This window comes from Microcaecilia unicolor, chromosome 5 (genome assembly GCF_901765095.1).
Source record: "Microcaecilia unicolor chromosome 5, aMicUni1.1, whole genome shotgun sequence".
NCBI lineage: Eukaryota > Metazoa > Chordata > Amphibia > Gymnophiona > Siphonopidae > Microcaecilia > Microcaecilia unicolor.
In genome coordinates this window covers 151,695,898-151,716,232 of record NC_044035.1, presented here as the reverse complement: position 1 = coordinate 151,716,232, position 20,335 = coordinate 151,695,898, and the positions used below count along the sequence as shown (strand labels likewise).

Below are 20,335 nucleotides of genomic sequence, written 5' to 3'. Positions count from 1 at the left end.
TCAGGTTCCTTTGCATGATTTTGGCTACAATCAACGACAAAAAAAATCAAAACAAAAAGGGAACCTTCTGTTGTTACCCTCCCACTGGAGCGGTGGAGCCTACATGGTCTTTATAGAGGCAGGAGAGGGCTTACTGTTGGATTTCCTCTTTCTTCTTTCTGCTTTGGTATCGACAATACTAAGGTTAAGGTGGCTGCACATGACCACATATAGCAAACCTCTGAAGTTCTCTCTATCTCCACCTGCTAGCAGAGGAACATAATCCACAAGTCTCTGGACTGATCTGTTGGACTAATGAAAAGAAATTATCAGGTGAGGACTAATTTTACCTTACTGAATTCACCTCAGTTTGCATGAAATACATGTACATTTTATTGGAAAATAAGGTCACAAAACAAGTCATCTTATTTGTAATCATTGGCGTCCTCTGTGTTTTCTCTCCATCACCACGTTCAGTTATCTACATTTGCTACTCTTGCCTCAGTTCTCATTTTTGTTAAATCACTTCTCCAACCCTGTACCAGCACCAGTAATTCTGATTTACGAGTGTGCAGTCAGGATAATGTAAGGGTACTGGGCACCCCACCTCAAGATTTTGGTAATTAAACTCAATTGTGATCTTTCCAACACCACCCCTCCCACAACAATCCTATAAAAATGTATAACTGGACATAACACAGTGCTTTTAATATTAAACTCTGCTTTGTATGTATACGTGTGCCTGCTCTTCCTGTAGATAAAAGAATGTACTGTTGATTCTTTGAGTTAGTCATGCCGTCAGGACCTATAGTTTTGTTTTGACTAGTGTTGCTTGCTGCTGTCCCTCAGATGTTGTCATCCTAGGGAACCACCTAGTCATGCCTAATGTTCGAGCTGGCCATATATGCAGTAAGCGAAGATACTTACCTGTAGTAGGTATTCTCCAAGGATTGCAGGCCATTAATTCTCACATGTGGGTGATGTCGTCCACATCACCCAGTGCAGAGCGCTTTAATAACGTATATAACTTTAACAGCATGCACCATCATCTCCACTGTTCATGCATGTGTGCCTTTCTACCCATTGCGAGAATGCAGGACCAGCAATACAGTAAAAAAGCATTTAAAACAATTTCAAGGGGAGGTGGGAGGATATGTGAGAATTAATGGCCTGATGTCTTCAGAGAGTATCTGCTACAGGTAAGTAGCTTCGTTTTTTCTGAGGACAAGCAAGCCATATACACATGTGAGAATCCCTAGCTACCAGTCTCACCAAAAACAATAATAGTAGGTCAACTGGAACTCACAATGGTGAGTTCTAGTATGGATTAACCTGAAACTATATACAAACTGTGGGACAGTGCAGCCTGGATCACAACAAAACAGGCCTAGGAGAATGGACTTGGATTCTAGATCCCAAATAAATTCTGCAGAACTGCCTGTTCAAACCAACTATTGCACTGGGTATCTTGCTCAAGGCAATAGTGAGATGAGAATGTGTGGACTGATGACCACATTGCAGTTTTATAGATCTCTTGTATGAAGACTGACCTCAAGTGGGCTACCGACACAGCCATGGCTCTGACATTATGAGCCTTGACATGACCTTCAAGGGTCAGCCCAGTCTGGGTATAAATGAAAAAAATTAAATCTGCCAACCAGTTGGAAATGGTGCATGCTGTTGGGATCAAAAGAAACAAAAAGCGGGGTGGACTGTCTGTAGGGCCTAGTCCTCTCCAAGTGAAAGGCCAATGCTCGCTCACAGTCCAAGGTGTGCAGTGCATTTTCGCCAAGATGGGCAAGAGGTTTGGGAATGAATGTTGGAATAATGATAGACTTGTTCAGATGGAACTCCGACACAACCTTAGGCAGGAACTTGAGGTGCATGTGGAGAACTATTCTGTTATGATGAAATTTTTTGTAAAGTGGATCCATAACTAGAGCCTGAAGCTCACTGACCCTTCCAGGGCAAGTACTTCAGATGACACAAATAAAGTGGCTCAAAAGGAGCTTTCATCAGCTGGGTGAGGACATTCAGGTCCCATGACACAGGAACAGGTTTCACCGGGGGCTTTGACAAACATTAAACCTCTCATGAAGTGAACTAGAGGCTGTCCAGAGATGGGCTTACCTTCTACATGGTGATGATAAGTACTAATTGCACTGAGGTGAACCTTTACTGAGTTGGTCTTAAGACCAGACACAGAGAGGTGTAGAAGGTACTCAAGTAGGATCTGTGTATAATAGGACAGAGGATCTAGGGCCAAACCCTCACACCAGGCAGCTGTCATGTGCCCTGACCCTGGAAAAGTACTGAGGGACTTTGTGATTGTATATAGTGGCAAAGAGATCCACTGAGGGGATGCCCCATACTCGGAAGATCTCTCAGGCAACACCCTTGCTGAGTGACCACTCATGCAGTTGCATTACCCTGCTCAGTCTGTTGGCCAGGGTGTTGGATTTGTGTATCAGGTAGGTGGCTTTGAGCACGATCCGATTCTGGACTGCCCAATGCCACATGTGGACGGCTTCCTGACACTGAGGGCATGATCTGGTACCCCCCCCCCCCCCCCCCCGCTTGTTGGTGTAATATATTGCAACCTGATTGTCCGTTCAAATGATCACAATTTGGTTCACCAGCCAATGTCTGAAAGCTAGAGCTTTCCAGATTGCCCATAGCTCCAGAATACTGATCTGAAGATCTGTTACCTGAGCTGACCAAGCACCTTGAGTGTGAAGCCCATCCAAATCAGTTCCCCAAGCCAGGTGGAATGCATCCATTGTCACCACTTTCTGGGACTGAGGAATTTGAAAGTGTAGTCCCACAGTCAAATTGAATTGTCCACCAGAGAACAGACTGAATCAACTCAGGTGTCACCTGAATGACATCCGTTAGGTTCCCTGAGGCCTGAGACCACTGAGAAGCTAGGGTTCACTGGGCAGTTCTCATGTGAAGACATTCCATGCACTGTGAAAGCCATGTGGCCTAGTAACCTCAACATCTGTTGAGCTGTGACCTGCTGGGAGGCTCAAACCCGAGAGGGGAGTGCAACTAGACTGTCCACCTTTGGCACAGGGAGAAATGCTTGTGTCTGCTGTGTGCCTAGCTGGGCTCCAATGAACTCCAATTGCTAGACCGGAAGTAGATGGAACTTGGGGTAGTTTAAAACAAACCCTAGTAGCTCCAGCACCCGAATGCTTCTCTGTATGGACTTCTGAGCATCGTCTTTTGACCTGCTCTTCACCAGCCAATCATCCAGGTAGGGAAACACATGGACTCCCAGTCTGCGTAGCAACACTGCGACTATCACTAGACACTTAGTGAAAACCCTGGGATCTGATGCAAGGCCAAAAGGCAACACGTGGTACAGGAAGTGATGTGTTCCCACACAAAATCTGAGCTATTGCCTGTGACCTGGAAGTATTAGGATGTGAGCATAGGCATCTTTTAAGTCCAGAGAGCATAGCCAACCTTGAGCCTGAATCATTGGGATTAGGGTACCCAGGAAAACCATCCTGAACTTTTCTTTGACCAGGAATTTGTTCACAGCCCTTAGGTCTAGGAAGAGACGCATCCCCCACCGCCCCCCTGTTTTCTTTGGTACAAGGAAGTACTTGGAATAGAATCCCTTTCCTTTCTTCCCCTGTTTGAATTGGCTTGATTGCATGGGCCTTCAGAAGACCAGAGAGTTCCTCTGCAAGTAGCTTCTTGTGATAAGAGGTGGGCAATTTGGAGGTCTTTGATGCCAATGAAGGGCATAACGAAGCTGGACTATTTGAAGAACCCACCAGTCGGAGGTTTCAGGGGACCACCTTTCTTGGAAAAAAACTCAGCCTCCCCCCCTACCGGTAGGTCATCCGGATCGGATACTGTGACTGTTGCTATGCTGTGCTGGAGCAAGTCAAAACCTCATCCTCTATTTTGACTGTGGAGCCAGCTGGGCCTTAGGCTCACGCTGTTGATAAGAATAAGTGCACTGGGACTGAGCATTATAAGAAGCACATCTGCAAGCAAGGGACCCCTCTTCTTCTTACTCAAAAACCTCCTGGATGAGGAGGGTGCAGAAGGCACCTATCAGGAAAGAGTATCGATGGTATCAGTATGCTTTTTGATGAGGCGATTTGGCCTGCTCTGGTGGGAGAGAATCTACCAAATCAGTCACACTGCGCACCAAGTTCCACAAGTAAAGGCTCGTGTAGAGCTGGTATGACTGGATACAGGAGATGAGCATCAGAGAATGACACGGGAGTGGGTAATCACCGTAAACTGCAGTATCCGCAGTAAAACCGCAGGAATCGGAAAAATTTTCAAAGTTTTACCGTGGGTGCAAAAAGAGGTTATTTCCCCGCCCCGCAGGAGCGGTAATAACCCCTGCACCTGCAGTACAACAGACACCTATCTTTTTCCCGTCCTCCTTCCCTCCCTTCCTTCCATGTCCGGTGTTGCTCGCTCGCTCTCCCTCCCCCTCCGCCACTGGGTCCTGTATCGCACTCTCCCTCCCCCCCTGCAAACTCCGGTGTCACTCCCCTACCTCTCTCCTTCCATTCCCACAAGATCCAGTGTTGCTCTCTCTCCTACCGCCCCCAGGTCCTGTGTCGCACTCTCCCTCCCACCTCTGCAAGCTCCGGTGTCACTCCTCCACCTCTCCACTATGCTTCCCTGCAGCCTTTCCATCTTCCGGGCTGCTGGCAGCATTAGCAATGTAAGCAGGTTGCCTTTGCGTGGCCCGGAAGCCTTCTCTCTATTGCGACTTCCTGTTTCTGCATAGGCAGGTCGCTCGCTGCAGAGAGAAGGCTTCCCGGCGTGGAAAGCCAGCGTGCTTACATTGCTAATGCTGCCAGCAGCTCGGAAGATGGAAAGGCTGCAGGGAAGCATAGCGGAGAGGTGGAGGAGTGACACCGGAGCTTGCAGAGGGGGGAGGGAGAGTGTGACACAGAACCCGGCAGTGGCAGAGGTGGGAGAGTGAGCAACACCGGACCTTGTGGGAATGGAGGGAGGGAGAGTGACACCAATCCTGTGGGGGGGAGGTAGGAAGATTGGGAGAGCGACATCAAACTTGGGAGTGGGAGGCAGGGAGGGAAAGCAACACAAGATGACCCTGTGTGTGTGGGGGGGGGGGGGGGGGGGGGGAAGCAACATCAGACTTTGTGGTGGGGTGGGGGCGGGGTGGTATGGAGGGAAAGCAACACCAGATTTTGTGAGGGGGACAGGGAGGGAAAACGACACCAGACCTTGGAGGGAAGGAAGAAGGGAGAGTGACAGGACCTTGCAAGGGGGAAGAGGAAGGAAGGGCATGGGGTATAGGGCCTTGGAAGCAAGGGAATGAAAGAGAGAAAAGGATGGCGCTGGGGACTGATAGGGTGATGAGATCCAGTGGAGGGTAGATGAGGGCTAATAGGATGGGAATGGGGGCTAAGGAAGTGAGTGAAAGATGGGGAAAAACAGGGGTTTAGGAGACTGGATATTGTGAGAGACAGAGGGAGCAATGGTAAAAGCTAGTAGGTAGATGAGAAGTGAAACAAAGTCTAAGGTGAGAGAAAGGGGGATAAACACAAATAAGGATGGGGGGATGGACATGATATGAAAAGTCACTGCCATACAGATGTAGAGAAGGAAAGGAAGAAGCCAAGAGGAGAGAGAAAAAATGGAAACGCCAACGTGGAAAAGAAATTAGAGAAAACTGACACGTGGAAAGTGGAAAAGAGACTGGGACCAGCCCTATTAGAAAAATAAAGTGCTCGGACAACAAAGGTAGAAAATAAATATTTTTATTTAATACTTTTTAGGGACTGAGAGGTGCCTGCTTTGTGAAATGTACGTCTTTTCTATTTTTGTATTTTGCAGAGTGCAGGAGAAAATACATTTCTGTTTCTCTTTTACCAGTGTTTGCCTGACTTTCTTGAGGGAGATCTCTATTTCAGTTTTTCTGTGGTACCCTGTTTTGTATAGTGAGAAAAGAATTAAATGTGATTGGAGTTGTAGAATGATTAGAAAAACTAGTGCTCATTATTGCTTGTTATGTGAATGAATATTCCATCACTGTTTCATTATTGCTTGCCAGACCAGTCCAGTATTATTACATTTTAAGGGCATTTGTTTTAATTCGTTTATGCAGTCCTTACATGTACATGATTTTGCTTTTTACACCCAAAGGTAAATCTTAAGGGTAGTTAAACAGTGAGGCTTCTGTGGATAGGGACAGAGTTCACGGGGACAGGGACAGAGACAGAGTTTGCAGGAACGGGACGTCCCCGCGTCATTCTCTAATGAGCATAGAGGCCTGATACATCTTCCACCCAAAAGACTCCAGGATTTGAGCTTCTCTACCCGGGGGCACCAAAGCAAAGTCTCTAGAACTCCTGACCCTTCTGAGCACAGATTCCACCACCAAGGAGTGATAAGGCAACTGGGGACTATCAAACCCAAGGGAACTCTGAATTCAATACATGGTGTCAATTTTCTGTAGGAGCACAGGGATCAACAGAGAGGACTCCCAGTTCTTCACTTGAATGTATCATAGGATGTTATGAAGTGGGACCGTCACAGGCTCTCTAGGAGGAGAATCGTAGTCCAGGACTTCGAACATCTCAATCCTGGGCTTGTCCTCCGTCTCCAACTGAACTGGAATAGCAGCCGCCATTTTCCTGACAAAAATGGGTAAGGAAAGGCTCTCAAGTGGAAATTTTCTCCTTTCCTCTGGAGGGGAGGGGTCAGATGGGATACCATAGGACTCCTTCTTCGACAGTTACCTAGGGTCCTCAGCAGATGTCCATGAGCACTCCTCAAGGGAGGACTGAGACTGAGCCTGCCTTGAAAGAGATGAACTATGTCCTTGTCTAGAAGGACTTGAGGTGCAGGCTCCACCTTCAACTCCAGTGAAGCTTCCTCCATCGATACCAAGGGGGTACCAGCACGAGCAGCTGTCAACACTGGTACCACACACAGCACTGGCATCAGAAATGTCACTGCAGGCTGAGGGCCTTGCGGGACAGCAGGAAGTGGCATGGCTGGTGCAAGCACCGCAGATACTAATGCAGTCTGTTGGATAATCCCCACCAGAAGCATTGCCCAGATGTGCTCATCGAGGGCCAGCATTGGGAAAAGTCGGGGCATCAGTTCAGAGGCAGCCTGCTGAACTGTTGTCATTAGAGCGGGTGCCTGGTCCTGGCTGCATGGAGACCTTTGCATTCACACCTCCACGATGGAGGAGGAGCACTCCTCCTAGTACTGATGCTTCTCGGGGACCAGATCTCTTGGTGCCCCAGTGCTCCCGGCACCATGCATCGAGGAAGATTGATGCTTGTGCTTCTTGGCCATCGCCTGATGCCAAGCATCGACACTCCTTGGTGCCAAAGAGGACAACGTCAAATCCTCAAGCATCCTCGGTGTTGGGTTCGATGCTTATCGGTTCTGGGGGCCCTGCATAGTGGTCTGCCTTGAAGCAGGTAGAGACCTGCTCATTGCACGTCCACTCCCAGTGCTGGACATGGGTCATGCACCCATAGGGACCAATGCACATGCAGACATCAATAAATCAGACCTGGCTCCAAACATTTCTTCTGTACCTCTCTGGATTTTTGTGTTCTTTTTTGCATACGCAAAGAATGCAATTAGTGGAATTATGGTCTGGCATCAAACACTGGATACACCTAGAATAGGTGTCAGCACCAGCACTGAGCACAGTGCTTGAAGCCACTGCGAACCTTTGATGACATGGAAAGAAAAATAGAAGTGGCCAAATCAAATGACTTAATGGTGACACCAAAGCACCAGAAAAAAAGAGAGGGAAAACTCCTGACCAAAGCTCAGGCCTAAGGGGGCCCACAGAGTGTGAAAAAAAAAATCAAGGAGACCTAAAAGTGGAGGAAAAACCTAAAATGATAAAATAAAACAAAATAAAGCAGGAGAAAAAAGTCCTCCAGGGAAGGCACTAAAAAATGCCTTAAAAAGTAGTTCACACACCAGACACTGTGAATAACCATAGACAGTGCATTCTCTCCTCACGGCGGATGAAGAGAGACCGTTGGTCCGACGCTCTCGCAGCGGGCACGAAGGCACTCGCACATGAACAGTGGGGATGCTAGCACATGCTCTTAAAGTTATACACGCTATTAAAACACGCCATTCTGGGTAACATGGATGAAGTCACCCACATGTGAGAATAATATGGCCTGCTTGGCCTCGGCGAAGTAACCCTACATGCAGCTACTGTAGTCTCTCTGTATTTACCATTTTTTCTAACTGTCTTGGTGCACATCAAAATGCCATGGCATCAGACAAACAAATGCGTGCCAGGAAAAGCAACAAGTTATACAATGTGCCACCCAAGATCTTTTATGACAATAGCTGCTGCATTATTTATATATGTATTTATTTCCTTCAATTTAATAGTCTGCCTTTAGTCCAAAGAAACCCATTCCCCACCCCTGCTTCTTATCCCACATAAGCCAATTCCAACATAATCCCTTCTAATATGTTAAAACAGATAACAATAGCAAACTCCGACACTTTCAATAACAAGCCAATTCCCCAACACAATCTTTTTAATTTATTAAAACAAATAACAAGAGCAAACCCAAACCTCACTCTTTGTCCCTGATGTCTGCATGTGCTGTGACACAAACCAGTTTTACTTCCTAATTTGGCGCAGGTCAGATTTCCCTGCACTAGATGAACCACTGATGGAGCAAAACAGCCATAAAAATGTTGATCAGTGCTGTCAAGAAAGACAAAGGGTTTTCTTGCAGGAAAATAAGCAGGTCTGTTATTTTAGGAGCTATTTTATAACAAGTGCCTATAAAGTTTTCAAAAAATGAAGCTAATTTAGGCAGCCTACATGATGAGTATGTACCTTTACAAAATAGGCTCCCAGAAACATCTCCAATAGCATACAAATACGCTTACACAAAATTACACCTGCTTTGAAGCAGAAGCAAATATGTGCATGTACTCTATTCATGTAGGTCCAAGAAAACAAACAGGCAATCGATCCAACAAGATCCACATGGAAAAAAAGAAGCAGTAGATCTAAAAAAAAACTCCAAGATGTGCAAAATGTACAAAATGTTCAATTTATTCACCACTACAGTAATAAATACATAAATAATTAAAAGCCCCACCTGGTCATGTTTTGCCCTCTCAAAGGGCTGCATCAGGAGCTTGAAACAGAACCCACTGGTGTTGATAGAACACTTCACCTACTGGTTTTAAACTACTGTCCCCTCAGAAGCAGAAGCAGCAATGGTGATGAATCTCAAGTATGTGCATGTACTTTATTCATGTAGGTACACATACCTCGCAGCTCCATCACAACTCTGCCCTAACACTGCCTCCAGGAATGTCCACATGTAGATTACCTAAAAGCATGTGTACACTTGTTGGCACACTCGGCACATGTACTTCCATGTGCACATATCCTCTGTACGTTTATAAGAGCCATGTTCCACCAGTAAAACAGGCCGAACCTCCTAATTCTATAAAAAGTACTAAAAACTGTGCATACAAATTTGGGCGTGTACCCAAATTGCGCACGCAATTTAATTGAGTAACAAGCTAATTAGCACAAATAATTGGCGATTTAATGAGCTATTATTGGTACTAAGGTAAAATTAGGTCTTACCTGATAACTTTCTTTCCATTAGTCCCAACAGATCAGTCCAGAGACTTGTGGGTTATGTCCCTCTGCCAGAAGTGGAGATAACTTCTGAGGTTCAATATATGTGGTCATGTGCAGCCACCTAAACCTCAGTATTGTCACTTCCAAAGCAGTGTGAACAAACAATCCATAAAGATATGAAAAACTCTCCTGCCTCCATACAACTCGCACATGTTCCTCAATCGCAACCACGGGAGTAAAGACATGCAGCTCATAGCAAAGAATGAGATCCCTCCATGTGGATCCGGCAATGCAACAGTAACCGAAAGCTGTAAACGAAACACAGTAATAGGTTAAAAAAAACAAAACACGCTGAGACACCAATACACAGGGCGGGCCTGACCCCCAGCGCCCCATGATTCGAGCAAACACCTGATTCGACAGCTCCTACTTCCCCAGATCCAACGCTTGGCAACTGAGAAAGTCCGCCTCGACGTTCAAGGATCCTGCAATGTGCACAGCCGAGAGGAGAGGCAAGCACTGCTCCACCCAAAGGCAGAACAGAGATGCTTCCTTAGCAAGCAGGGCACTTTTGGTGTCCCCCATCTGTCGACATACGCTACCACTGTAGCACTGTCTGAAAGAACACGTACTGGTTGTCCCTAAATCAACAGGTGAAACTCGCAAAGCACCTGTCAGATAGCTCTTAACGCCAACCGGTTGACTGACCAAGAGGCCTCCATCGGTGAACAAATCCCCTGCACCATCCGGCCCAGGAAATGAGACCCCCAGTCCAACAGACTGGCATCCGCAGTCACTACTACCCAGTCTGGAGTGGCCAGAGGCATACCCAAGCGAAGATTTCCTGGGCGCTGCCACCAACACATCGGACCCAATCATTGGGAACATGTGGCAGCTGCTGGCCGAGTGGAAGGGCCGCCTGAGCAATGGTCCCCCCCACCCCCGAAAGGGCTGCTGTTTTGGCTTGAAACAAGGCTTTGAAAAAGTGCCAGAATGGCCAGGGTGATAATGCTTTGCATCCCAGAACTGGCCAAAAGCTGGACTTAGGCTTATCCTTGGGCAAATGCCGCTCTTTAGCATCCCCAAGGTCTTTCACAATCTTCTTCAGGTCATTCCCAAACAGCAGCTTACCTCTGAACAGCAACCATGCCAGGCGAGACTTGGCCACCGTATCAGCCACCCAATGCCGCAGCCAAAGCCAACAATAGGCTGTAACCGCCAACAAAACCTCCTTAGCTGAAGCCCGACGCAGGTCCACTGAATATGTGAGACCAGCCTCTAGAGATGGTAAAGAGCTGACCAGATCCTCCGTTGAGGCCACCTTCTGATCCCAAGAAAGGCATGCCCGAGCCATATAAGACCTGCATACAGACACCAGAATGCACAGAGCCACCACCTCAAAGGACATTTTAAGTGAAGTCTCCAACTTCTGATCCTGAGGATCCTTCAGGGCCGTGCCGCCCTCCACCAGCAAGGTGGTCTTTTTTGTAACCATCGTAATTAAGGAATCCACGGTGGGTAACCATAAGAACTCCAATTTCACTGCCAGTAGTGGATAAAGGGGAGGCATAGCACTCGCCACAAGCAACCCAGAATCCAGTGTATCCCACTGCGTCGCAATGAGGACCTTCATAGCCTCATGAATGTGAAACTTCCTGGGTGGCCGCTTGTCCCCGACATAATACAGCAGTCGAAGCCACCTCTGAAGAATCCGGAGGGGGGATACCCCAGACTTCCAGAGCTCCTCCCTGCAAAACAGCCACCCCGCTGTGTGGTCATCACCCCCATCTGGGGCAACTATCCCTCTTCAAGAGAGTCTGACAGGGCCCAACGGGACCCACAAGAAAACTGGTCGTCCCCATCAGAGACCACGGAGGCATCCTCCAAGTGCTGTGGGACCTCCACCCCTGGCCGATTGAGCCACAGTGCAGCCAGAGGACCACGGCTCCCTGATAATCCAGAGCCCTAGTTGGAGTTTGGGGCCCTCTCGGTCGCTTCAACAAGAATGTCTTGTGCATCAATAAGACAAACTTCAGCGAGAATGGGGTATCCTCCAAGCCCATATCGCTGGCAGTACCCTGGAGAGTACTGGGGTCAGGAAGATCTGAAACGTGAATATTCCCAGCCTGTGCACTCTCTGTCTGTGCTGGTGCCAGTACTGCCATGTGCTGGGGAGGGGAAAACATGGCACCCAACAAAGGTCGAGAAACAGAAGAGCCAGAGGCAGCGGCCAAAACCGGTTGCTCAAGATTCCCCTCCATCGGCGCTTCTGTTTTTGCCGACACACACAGGGAAGCCAAAAAATGGCGCCTGCTGAAGGGCACGAAGATAAAAGGCCGGATGAGCTTGCCCGCTCCGATGCTAGCGCACACTCCCCCATGTCCATGTGTCCCCCACTGTCCGACAGCAGAACGTCTTTGCTGGAGTGCATGCAGCACAAGACCCTAACGCTGTTCTCTGGCTCGCACATTGGGAGCAAAGCTTCACAGTCTCGGATGGTGCCACCATGACACGTGGCACCTAGGCACCCCGAAGCTCCACTCACACATGCTCGCAGCAGCTTCTGGCACCAGTATCTCTCCCACATCTTCCAGATTAGAACAGATCGATTGTGCAGTCAATGCTAACAGAAAACTACATCTCTTTCACATATGCAGAACACAGACCTACACCCAGTATAGAATAAGTAACCAGAAAATAAAAATAGAAATAAAAATTAAACTGAACCCCCAAGAAGCCAGACTTTTCATACAGTGTGACACCTGAGAAAGAGAAAGCAGTGCATGCCCCCCTTACTGTGCAAAATATAAACACAGCAGATGTAAATTTCAAAAACTGACATATTCCAACCACTACACTGCAAATTAACAAATCCAAATAAAACAAAAAATGGAAAATGATACCATTTATTGGACTAAATATTTTTCAATTAGCTTTCAGAGACCAAAACCTGCTTCTTCACGTCAGGACAGTATACTGCTGTTTTGGTATCCTATCCTGACCTGAGGAAGAAGGTTTTTGGTCTCTGAAAGTTAGTCATAAGAATAGCCATACAGGGTCATACCAATGGTCCATCTAGCCCAGTATCCTGCTTCCAACAGTGGCCAATCCAGGTCACAAATACCTGGCAGAAACCCAAATAGTAGCAACATTCCATGCTACTGATCCCAGGGACAAGCAGTGGCTTCCCCCATGTCTATCTCTATAGCAGACTATGAACGTTTCCTCCAGGAACTTGTCCAAACCTTTTTTTAAACCTAGATAGGCTAACTGCTGTTACAACATCCTATGGCAATGAGTTCCAGAGCTTAACTATTCTTTGAGTGAAAAAATATTCCTTCTATTTGTTTTAAAACTATTTCCATGTTATTTCATTGAGTGTCCCCTGGTCTTTGTACTTTTTGAAAGAATGAAAAATCGATTCACTTTTACCTGTTCCAAACTACTCAGGATTTTCATACCCCCCCCCCCTCAGCAATCTCTTTTCCAAGCTGAAGAGCCCTAACCTCTTTAATTTTTCCACATGTGAGAGGAATTCCATCCCCTTTATCATTTTGGTTGCTCTTCTTTGAACCTTTTCTAATTCTGCTACAGTGGGGGAAATAAGTATTTGATCCCTTGCTGATTTTGTAAGTTTGCCCACTGACAAAGACATGAGCAGCCCATAATTGAAGGGTAGGTTATTGGTAACAGTGAGAGATAGCACATCACAAATTAAATCCGGAAAATCACATTGTGGAAAGTATATGAATTTATTTGCATTCTGCAGAGGGAAATAAGTATTTGATCCCCCACCAACCAGTAAGAGATCTGGCCCCTACAGACCAGGTAGATGCTCCAAATCAACTCGTTACCTGCATGACAGACAGCTGTCGGCAATGGTCACCTGTATGAAAGACACCTGTCCACAGACTCAGTGAATCAGTCAGACTCTAACCTCTACAAAATGGCCAAGAGCAAGGAGCTGTCTAAGGATGTCAGGGACAAGATCATACACCTGCACAAGGCTGGAATGGGCTACAAAACCATCAGTAAGACGCTGGGCGAGAAGGAGACAACTGTTGGTGCCATAGTAAGAAAATGGAAGAAGTACAAAATGACTGTCAATCGACAAAGATCTGGGGCTCCACGCAAAATCTCACCTCGTGGGGTATCCTTGATCATGAGGAAGGTTAGAAATCAGCCTACAACTACAAGGGGGGAACTTGTCAATGATCTCAAGGCAGCTGGGACCACTGTCACCACGAAAACCATTGGTAACACATTACGACATAACGGATTGCAATCCTGCAGTGCCCGCAAGGTCCCCCTGCTCCGGAAGGCACATGTGACGGCCCGTCTGAAGTTTGCCAGTGAACACCTGGATGATGCCGAGAGTGATTGGGAGAAGGTGCTGTGGTCAGATGAGACAAAATTGAGCTCTTTGGCATGAACTCAACTCGCCGTGTTTGGAGGAAGAGAAATGCTGCCTATGACCCAAAGAACACCGTCCCCACTGTCAAGCATGGAGGTGGAAATGTTATGTTTTGGGGGTGTTTCTCTGCTAAGGGCACAGGACTACTTCACCGCATCAATGGGAGAATGGATGGGGCCATGTACCGTACAATTCTGAGTGACAACCTCCTTCCCTCCGCCAGGGCCTTAAAAATGGGTCGTGGCTGGGTCTTCCAGCACGACAATGACCCAAAACATACAGCCAAGGCAACAAAGGAGTGGCTCAGGAAGAAGCACATTAGGGTCATGGAGTGGCCTAGCCAGTCACCAGACCTTAATCCCATTGAAAACTTATGGAGGGAGCTGAAGCTGCGAGTTGCCAAGCGACAGCCCAGAACTCTTAATGATTTAGAGATGATCTGCAAAGAGGAGTGGACCAAAATTCCTCCTGACATGTGTGCAAACCTCCTCATCAACTACAGAAGACGTCTGACCGCTGTGCTTGCCAACAAGGGTTTTGCCACCAAGTATTAGGTCTTGTTTGCCAGAGGGATTAAATACTTATTTCCCTCTGCAGAATGCAAATAAATTCATATACTTTCCACAATGTGATTTTCCGGATTTAATTTGTGATGTGCTATCTCTCACTGTTACCAATAACCTACCCTTCAATTATGGGCTGCTCATGTCTTTGTCAGTGGGCAAACTTACAAAATCAGCAAGGGATCAAATACTTATTTCCCCCACTGTATATCTTTTTTGATATAGGATGACCAGAATTGAATGCAATACTCAATGTGAGGTTGCACCATAGAGCGATACAGAGGCATCATAATATTCTTGGTCTTATTTACCATCCCTATCCTAATAATTCCTAGCATCCTATTTGCTTTTTTGGCCACCAATGCACACTGGGCAAATTTCAGCATATTGTCTACAATGACACCTATATCTTTTTATTGAGTGCTTACTCCTAAGGTAGACCCTAGTATTAAGTAAATACGATTCGGAATATTCTTCCCAATGTGTATCACTTTGCATTTGTCCACATTAAATTTCATGTCATTTGGATGCCCTTACATGGATTCCCTTACATGGTCTGTAGCCCCGCCCAGCGCATCCCAGGATGCAATGGGCAGGGCTGGGCGCAGCCATTTTGCAGCAGAGTCGCCTGGAAGAGGAGGGAGGCAGGCTGTGTCCCTCCTCCAATGAAAGGTAGGGGGGCCGGGCGGGGGGTTGTCACCATGAACCACCATGGATTGAAAGGAGAATGCTGGGGGGGGAGGAGTTGGGGTGGGCTGGAGGTCCACAGGACCTCCAGCCCCCACCCCCCACCCCCGTTGCTGGGTGGGAGAGCGTTTGGCCGGAGGCGGCCACTTCACAATTTCTGGGAGTTTGGGGGGGCTGGAGACCCACTGGATCTCCAGCCCTCCCTGAACATGGAGGGGGTGGGATCGTCGGGGGGACGTCCACCGGACCTCCAGCCCCCCCGTTGCTGGGTGGGAGGGTGGGAGAGGGTTTGGCCGGCAGCGGCCACGACATTTTCTGGGGGTTTTGGGGGGGCTGGAGACCCACTGGACCTCCAGCCCCCGTTGTTCGGGCCTCGGGGCAGGCTGTTTGACAGGTTTGGGCTTTTGACAGCCCAGACCTGTCAAACAAGTGCGGGAGGATTGTGCTGAGCGCATGCTCAGGCACAATTCTCCCGCACTTCTACATGATAATCAAAGATAATTGCGCTGCTTAGATTTGCATGCATTATCTTTGATTATCTATGCAGAAAAGCCCTGCGCTGTTCCAGCGCTATTTTTAAAGCGCTGTTTGGAACAGCGCTGGGCTTTGGATCATGAGGGCCTAAGTGAAAGGAAGGGATAATAGATGGTATGGATGGGCAGACTGGGTCACGTGGTCTTTATCTGCCTTAATTTTCCATGTCTCTATGATTCTTGGTTTTTAACCTATTGGTTAGGGAATATTTTTTAAAGAAATTTATGCATGTTACTCTGATATGCCTAACCTAAAGCATGTAAAGCAACCAAAAAAGAAAAAGTTCTAATTCTAAATGTGAGACTGGTACTCACTGTGATTCCATCCAAATAGTGAGCATGCATAAAGGTAACTTGCCTGGTTAAATGCTGAATATTGGCACTTAACTGGCCATGTGCTGATTCCGCCCCCAAAATAGTCGATTTCACTTAGGCACTAACCAGACGTTTTCAGCAGGACTAACTAATTAATTGCCGCCGAAAGTGACCTACACTGAACAAGCAATTTAGTGACCAGGAGCCATTACTGGCCTGCTAAATCACTTTGAAATTGACCCCTACATTTGAGTATTAGGAAAAGGACACCATTACAATTATAGGACAGAAAAGAAATAAGAGGGAGGGAAAGATGTAGTCTGGCTCCCATTGTTCACTCAGCTGTCTAGGTACTTGTAAGCTTTCTCAAACAGATGAGTTTTAAGGCTGCATGCAATTTCATAAAGGATTGTACCATATGTAGAGCCAGGAGAAATCTTGTAGTAAGAGCTGCAGAATCATGGAGTTCTTACTGCGAGACTGTCCTTTGGCACTAGGCAACAGGAGATGTGTTTAATCACTTTTCCTGGTGCTGGTCTAGTCTGGGGGAGGTGGGAAGGAAACACGTCTCTCTTCTTGTGCCGGCAGGCATTGAGAATCACTGCCAGGACAAAGTAACTTTGCTACCCTAGCAGCCACATACACTTGCTATGTGAGCATAGAGAGAGTGGGGAAGGGCATCAAAAAGCTGAAAGACAGTGGGTTTGGTGGGATGAAGAACGAGGTAACAGAAGAAGGGGAAAGGAAGGAAAGAGAGAGACTTGGGGACAGTAGGGATGAGAGAAAATGGTGTGGAGTGGAGAAGGGGAAAGAGTAAGCCTCAGATATCCCCTCCCCCAACATACACACCTACCCATGTGTCTGTGCCTCACATGCCCAATCACCCCCAGAGCAAGACTGCTCCTTAAGGCATCTCCTCCCACACACCTTCCCAGTGTTGCCAAGGCTGCGGGTTTCCTGCCCAATTGGGCTCCTTTCTGCGACCTGCTGCAGCTTTTTCACGCCACCTGCAGGTTGCGGGATTTGGGGTGACTTTTTCTTGCCCCGCTGGTGGTTTTTTTCGTCCGCCGCAGTTTTTCCCATGGCCGTCGTCCACGGGTTGGCTCAGTTTTCCTGCGGCCGCGACCAGTGGAGGCAGGCTTAATGATGTCATTTGTATGCAAATGGATTCATTAATATTTATTAATGTCGTTCATGTGCAAATTGACTCATTAATATTTATTAATGGTGTCGTTCATATGCAAATTGATTTAGTGCGGTTTTGGGCATGAACAATTTTTTCCATCTGGCAACACTGTATACACATTCCACCTTCAGCAGATATACATCTCCTCCACACAGATATCCCCAGACACATAAAAACACAACTTAACCCTCTCCATAGAAAGATTTACAAGGCATACCCCCAGCTAACTGATGGACACTGGCTTCAGCATGCTTCTCTTCACTAAGACCAGGACACAGCCTGACTATGCCAGTGAAAAAAGGGGAACATGTAACATAGTAAAATAGTAACATAGTAGATGACGGCAGAAAAAGACCTGCAAGGTCCATCCAGTCTGCCCAACAAGACAAACTCATATGTAAATGTGCAATTTCTAATTTGCTTTCAAATGGGATTGCCAGCAGTTCTTGAATCTCATATTAGAGATTCCTAAATCAGCCCTCAGTTAAGTCACCCTCATTTTAAGCCAAAACTAACCCACTTTAATTAAAAACAGAGCTAAAGGTAAACAATCCATTTTTAATTTAAAAGCAAACAGTACACAGCTTCCCCTGTATCAGTGAATGGGCAAAAGTGGATGCCCCTTAAAATCATCCCAACTCTCCTAGTCACATCAAGCCTAAACCATTGGAAAGGAAGTAAACAGCAGATAAGCGCTGTCAAAAATCCAGTTTTGCAATACTTCAGCAAACTACAAGGCAAAATCGTTCCTTCTTTTAAGGGGATCCACCTGTTATGATACGGGAAAGATGCGGGTTTTCTTGCCCTACAGCCGGTTGATGGAGAAGCAGAACTTAAACGGAACAGTGACCGATTGCCTTTCAGCCTTTCATGCTGCATCTTTTCCAGCAGCAGCCGGGCAGTTGATGAAGGTCTATTTGTGCCACAGAGTCTGTGGATTCTGCTGAAGGGGTCTGTGAGCTCTTTGAACACTAATCTGGCGGAACCTATAGATCAAACTCTAGTGAAGAGCAAGCGCAATAATTGCATCTATTAACGGTGCCAGCTCCACGATCAGCTGCCAGACCGCTGTTGCTTCCCTTTCAATAAACCAGTGCGCAAAGCGAGTACTAGTGCGCGTTAAAGAAAGCGCTGCGCTGTGACGATCTTACCGTGGCGGGCGCCCTGCTGCCTGGAGGAAGCACGCGGCACCTATTTTGCAGGATCCCCAAACGCAGAGCGTCTGGCAGGGACCAGCGAGAGACGCTTCTTTGAAAGTTTGTTTGCTTTCTGGCGGCCGTGTCTTTGCGTTGCGGTTGCTAGGCGACGCCGGTCCGGACACCACGTGACTGGAACGTTCGGCCCCTGCCCGCGCGCCCCGCGCTCGCGTTGTGAGTTCCCAAATAAACTCAGCTACTGGCACGAGACAGGTTCGGGACGGGAAGAACCTGTACGAGCCTTTATCAAGGGGCTGCGGTGCATGATGCTATTCCCACACTTGTCTGGGCTTTAAGCCATCATGTCTCTGCTTTGCAAGCAGATGGAGTACAGGGATGTGCATACACATCGGGGTAAATTTTGTGTGCTTTGCATAAAAATAGAATTTTCTTTGCCACTATCCTCCATATCCAGTATGTAAATTTGTGGCTGCCCCGCAAAACCGTGTGTGAATTCAAACGCAGGAGGTACTGCTATGCTAATAAATGCTTCGCAACAAAAGGCATTGTATCACAATTTATTAATCAATAAGTCCTGTTTTCCCTTGGAAGTATCAGTGAAGGTTTTAGGCATAGTGTTAGATTCCACCTTATTTGAAATTCGGATTGCTGCCTTATCAAAAAGATGTTTTTTAGGCATGAGAGACCCACAGAAGAGTAAGGAATTGTTTGGAAATTAATCAGTTTAAAGTGGTCATGAAGGCTTTAGTTATTAGTTAGATTACTGCAATATGCAGGATGTGCAGATCTGTTATTGAAGAGATTACAAACTTTGCAGAATACAGCACTGAGGGGTAGATGCATCAAGCAAACGTAAAAAAATCAGAAACGTTAAAACCTTTACCGAATTTCAAATAACGAAGCATGCTCCAAAAACACAGCCCCAAAAAGTTTGGTGCGGTATTGGAAAGAACGATGCACCAATCCCTGTCGGTAATCGGCTCGTAAAGCATGCGCAAAGCAGCCAAGCGTTATGCTGGCTGCTCTGCGCATGCCAGAAACGTTCAAAACACAGTCAAATCGCAAGCACATGGCTCCCAAATCAAAATAAAAATAAAAAAAGGATCGGGAGGGGGCAAGGGCGCTCATCAGGAGCGTCCTGTACGGACGGCCTTGCCCCCCCCCCCCCCGCTGCTCCCCACTTTCCGCCGCTCCCCCCACCCCGAAAAAGCAAACTTCTAGAAGCCCCTGCCCCCCTCCCTTCCTCACTACTCTCTCACCTAAGCTCCGCCTCCCGACATCCTCCGTCCGTGCCCCGCCCCCTTTTGGGGTCGTCGCCGCCATTCCCCTCCTCCATCGGGCCCCCCTTCCTCTTACCGGGCCCGTGCAGCGCCTCTCTCCTCTATCCGAAGGCGCTGCACGGGCAAGAAGAAAGCTGAATCAGCTGATGCCTGCCTTCGCCTAGCTTCGATAGAGCGTCTTTCTCCTCCTGGGCCCGCCCCTGTCTGACGTCAGTAACCTACGTAGGTTACTGACGTCAGACAGGGGCGGGCGCAGCAGGAGAAAGACGCGCCATCGCGAAGGCAGGCATCAGCTGATTCAGCTTTCTTCTTGCCCATGCAGCGCCTTCGGACAGAGGAGAGAGGCGCTGCACGGGCCCGGTAAGAGGAAGGGGGGCCCGATGGAGGAGGGGAATGGCGGCGACGACCCCAAAAGGGGGCGGGGCACGGACGGAGGATGTCGGGAGGCGGAGCTGAGGTGAGAGAGTAGTGAGGAAGGGAGGGGGGCAGGGGCTTCTAGAAGTTTGCTTTTTCGGGGTGGGGGAGCGGCGGAAAGTGGGGAGCAGCGGGGGGGGGGCAAGGCCGTCCGTACAGGACGCTCCTGATGAGCGCCCTTGCCCCCTCCC

The 20,335-nt window shown here is 47.7% G+C and overlaps 1 protein-coding gene across 1 annotated transcript in view; it reads right to left on the bottom strand.

Moving 5' to 3' along the window:
* The window catches only part of TBATA (thymus, brain and testes associated), a 111,636-nt gene extending 93,118 nt beyond the window's left edge, over window positions 1–18,518 (bottom strand). The window contains exon 1 of the mRNA XM_030204891.1: window positions 18,445–18,518. The gene's annotated coding sequence lies outside the window, so the exon portion shown is untranslated. The remainder of the gene's footprint in view (window positions 1–18,444) is intronic.
* Between the last annotated feature and the right edge of the window lie 1,817 nt (window positions 18,519–20,335).